At 41.0% G+C, this 5,000-nt stretch overlaps 1 protein-coding gene across 1 annotated transcript in view; it reads left to right on the top strand.

The window, feature by feature from the left end:
• tbx22 (T-box transcription factor 22) overlaps positions 1–5,000 on the top strand; it is a 10,469-nt gene that overhangs the window by 860 nt on the left and 4,609 nt on the right. The gene's annotated exons all lie outside the window — the stretch shown is intronic.

The following is a 5,000-nucleotide window of genomic DNA, read 5'->3' as shown; positions in this document are numbered from 1 at the left end:
ACTGATTGATTGCGATATTTTGAACAAATGAACTCAAAAGATAGATTAAAGAAAAGAAAGAAAGGGCAATAAATGTCATCCTTGAACACAGTTCACATGTTCAAAAAGGAGTAGGAGGAAGTCAGCAATGTTGTGTGCGGCACAGACTCGTTTCTGCTACAATGCACTAAGTGCGCACAGCATTTGAATACTCAAACCACTCCGCATATTTCACAGCTGACGGCTGCTGGAAGTTTGACATTTGGCAACAAGCGGGCATCTGCTCCCGTAACCCATGCCCAGAATAACCCTCACACTCCCCGACACACAAACACATACTAACTGCTCAGCATCAGGACCGAAGTTAAAACAAACCATCAGGAGGTCCCGTCACATCCACTCAGCACTTAGCAACAGACAGACAGCCCTGTTTATACACTCGCATTCACATATTATTTCGGTGCGCATGTGCTCGCTACAAGTACAGAAAGACGCTTGCTGTGGGTGCCAGGTTGCTTGTGATTACTGCTGGGCACCGCTGCTCTCACACGTAAGCAGACACGTAAGCGTGCTGTACAGCCCACACCAAGTGAATCAAGTAGATTCATGAACCGCTTACGATGCTGACGAAACAACACTCATTTATTGCTTTGATGGTCTCGTCAACAGACAGCACTCATTTATCCTGGAGTCTTCAAAGGTTAGTATAAGTTATCATTTCAGGAGGAAGGTGAAAATTCCATTGAGTGATTTGAAATATATTGCACAATTTTGTGACACATTGACCTTTTTACACATTTAAGTAGTTGAATCTTATGCTTATTTAATTACGGATTTTTCAGAAAGGACCATTGAGCCTGCTCAAAAATGGGCATAAAAAAATAAATTCACTTTTAAAGTTGTCGTTCTTGATCAAAATGGTTAAAATGATGAGGGAATGAAAAATGTAATAAAATGAAAGAATCTGCATTAAGGCACTTTGTGATTAATTTCGCCCTTTAAGAACTGTGGATTGTAGTAAAGTGCAATATGAATGTATTATTATTAGCAGTAGTATTATTAGTATTATTGTTATTATTATTATTATTATTATTATTATCATCATCGAATGGTCTCTAAGACAATGAGTTTCAGTCTTCTTATAGAGTCGTCTAGCTGCAAGAACTGATTGAAGTTTTTTTTTTAAGAGTATATGTGTGGAACTTTCGAATTAGTCAATTAATCCATGAGCAAAATACATAACAATGATCACAATGACTCAAGTTCTGTCAAGTCCATAAGTGTAGAGTGGAAACGGAGGATGAGTCCTCTCTGAATCCTTATTTTTCCCCAAGACATTTGAGACAATTTTTGCTTCCAACTTTTTGGGAACAGTGCCCATTCCTTGCCCTAACCTCAAATGACTCAAGACCGGAGATCGTCCCAACATCGATGACCTTTGACGCCACAATTGTTACACCGGTTGAATTGACATAAATTCCCAAAGACAATCCCCAAATTATTGCAAATCACATACAGCAAATCATTCAAAAGTAATGAAACACAACTTACAAGGTACTGCATTGAAAAAATTTATTTTTTCATGGAATAAAATGCACTACAATAAATACATGTGTAATGCTTTGATTCCTATCAGGCAACACTTCTGTAAAGGCCAGCAGCCTTTACGGCATGTTGATTTATACACATAGACAGAATAGACAGTTTGACGATGCAAAATTGCTCAAGTCAGACAACTTCCGCATTAGTGGCAATCTGAGGCCCGTGTTAAATTGGACTTGACCCTCATGCTTTCCCACGCCGCTTAATGCGCTTAATAAGAGCCAAAAACACATCTCAAGCATGAGACAAATGCAGATTGGTGTTGAATTGAGACTCAAAAAGCAACCACGATGATCTATCTTCGTGTTTGGATCTGGAGCTAGCCACACATCACTTGAACGCCCTTCCATCACTCAGCTGACACCACATGGTGATTTACGATCTGTTTAGGAAGACTGTATCTCACAAAAATATGAGGAAGGCTCAAACTCTTTCTGGTATATATATAAAATAATGTGTGTGTGTGTGTGTGTGTGTGTGTGTGTGTGTGTGTGTGTGTGTGTGTGTGTGTGTGTGTGTTCATGAAGGGCCTGCGTATAGTTCTTTCTAGTTGCACGTTACCCTATATAGACCGCATGCTTATTGGGATGCACTTTGAAAGCAAATGACAAACTGGGAGTGAATAAACATAAATCCACGCTGCGGTCCGAAACAGGGTTATGATGACCGAGAACATGTGATTTCTGTTGGTCATAGTTCTCCATTTCCCGGCTGTTGTCAGAGATTTCCATCACTAACCAAACCAACCGTGCTGTAAACACAGCGCTCATTTGTTTTCTCCTCAGAGCAATTATATCATGTGATTTAAAACATTTTAAATAGAGCCCGCGCCGACTTTTATTTGTGTAAAGCGGATCTATTTCATGTCGACCAGTAATGTAATAATCCCGAGCTGTCATTACGGCCCAGTTCCCCCAGCGCGCCAAACTCCATCTGATCTCCGCATTTATGAGAACCAGACTGGCGCACAAAATCACCGGTCGCCGCGGAAGAGAGCGGAAAGTCAAAAAGAAAGCGACTTTTACACGACGGAAACGGGCCACGGGTGCCGGCTCGAAGCAAAGTCTTCAAATTAATATAGGAAATGTTTGCTTCGAAAGAAATGTGGTGATATTTCCACCTTCCAGATGGCCTGAATAAACAGACGAAAATATTTGGACCGCTAATTAACCATTAGTGCTCCTAAATGTTCTCTTTATTTATGCCTACGCCTTAAAAGCAACGGAAAAGCATTCGATATGATTCAAGTTCAAACAAAACACATCGGAACATTTAATTCAATCAAAGTCATGAGTGTGGCCTCAAGAGGTTCCATCATTTGCTTGATGTGCTGGTTGTCATTTTGCATTTTAGGGACCCACTGGCGTTGCAGCTCTAAAACGCTTTTTTTTAACAAATGGGATAGTTACATTGTGCTACTCTATTATATGCGCACACCTTCCCCGATTGGCGATAATAAAACGACGTACCACTGAATAACTTCATTTTCCCTTCAATTGTTATTGAGCAGGCTACTGCAACAAGAAAATAAAAAGAATAACCTGTTGATGGCTGTTGATGAAATCTGAAAAGAATCCAAAATGTAAAATGCAATGATGATTAAGATTTGTGACTTTCTATTCACTTTGGCTAAATTAAACTGAAAACAAATTTTGAATCCAGTACAATTGAAGCGCAGTGGGGGGATGTGCGCTATACCCCCCCCCTCTCTCTCTCTCTCTCTCTCTCTCTCTCTTCTGTGAAGCACAGAACGGAACAAGCCCACCGAGGCAGAGGAAAGGGAGACCTCTGAAACGAATGAACTGGAGAGGGGGATAATGTAGTGAGCAAGGGGAGGCGTGTCAACAATCAGGGACTTGGATGCAGGGGAACATCTTGGCAAACACATGGAATGGACTCGGATTAATTACGAAGCGTCAAGGACCCGAAGCGAGAGGGGGAAAGCAGCTCCCTGCGGTGCTGAGGTTCTGCTGCGGCTCCTGGATGAGCCGGGATTCCGAAACCCGCTGGGTGCAAAGTTAATGTTCGGAAAAACCTCGCGGGATGTCGTCGGCTAAAATGCAAGGTCTCAGCTCCAAGGCGCACGCCTTTTCCGTCGAAGCGCTGGTGGGGAAACCCTGCAAGAGGATGAAAGTGTCGGAGGAACAGGTCTCAAGTTCACGAGGACACACTGACACCGATGCTAGCATCTTCACTGGTGAGGAAAAAAAAAAAAAAAAAAATACGAATTGATTTTTTTTTTCTAAATGACTGACACAAACCTGCAATAGGGCAAATGAAGAAAAAAAATTTCAATCTTACAAATCAAATTTCAAATCACCCATGGACACGTATTGGAGAGATAATTATTTTATAGTGGGATAATATACCACTATTCACAAAAATAGTTGTCTGAAGCATCACGGTAAAATGAGAAGTAAATTGTTTCGTTTTTCAGAATCAGCGGAGTGCCGCGTCACCCAAACGCACAAAGAGGATTTTCAGGCCATGGAGGCCGAAGCGGTCGGGTTATCCAGCAAGCCCAAACAGAGTGAATGCACTCTGCGGAGAGAGGTGCGGGTCGAGCTGCAGGGCTCAGAGCTCTGGAAGAGGTTCTTTGAGATCGGCACCGAAATGATCATCACCAAAGCTGGAAGGTAATTTTCTTTTAAAAAGCCATGTAAGAAAGCATGTGCATAAAGTTACCCAGATTAATTACCAAATTAATGTATGGCGACATGTTACAGACGCGGAGCCAATACAATGTAATATTTTTTCTATTCCATATTTGAAATGGCTCCTTAAAATATAAAACGTGAAAATGGCATTCAAGTCATTCCTAAGCGATCTACAAAAAATATTTTGCAGACGACTTAGTGTAGGAAATCGTGTTTGAAACAGAAGTGAACGCACAGGGCGAAAAAAACGAAGACGGTACTTTCTAAACTTATGATGCAGGCTAAAGCATTCATAATGCAGTATGTTTTAAAAGGACTATTGCTGTCATTTAAAAACACAATCGCTTCGTACAACATGTAATATGGGATAAAGCATAGCTTTCACGTCAAATTTAATTTTAAATTCACTCGACTTCAACTATTTATTTTTCAACCACATTTTATTAAATGCATCGTCGACAATGCAGGACGAACGGCATCTGCAGTTTGCAATTGTGTTTTTATTTCCACTGAAAGGAGTGAGTGCCGCTTTCACGAACTGAAATCTGGGTTCCGTTAATTTAATTACCGAGAAAACAGGTCGTAAATCTCGGGAGTGCTGATGTCCCACACCGGGCCCCGACATGAACCTTTGATCTGAATATGAATTTGTCCGTTTTAAAAAAAATGCGTGCTCGCGTGTGTGCGTGATATATATATCACGCAGCGGTATGCATTTGAAATATGCAAATGATGGGGTGCAGAGCTATATATATATATATA

The sequence above is a fragment of the Hippocampus comes genome, unplaced genomic scaffold (assembly GCF_001891065.2).
Source record: "Hippocampus comes isolate QL1 unplaced genomic scaffold, H_comes_QL1_v1.1 scaffold156, whole genome shotgun sequence".
Classification (NCBI taxonomy): Eukaryota; Metazoa; Chordata; class Actinopteri; order Syngnathiformes; family Syngnathidae; genus Hippocampus; species Hippocampus comes.
This window is presented reverse-complemented; position numbering and strand designations above follow the sequence as displayed.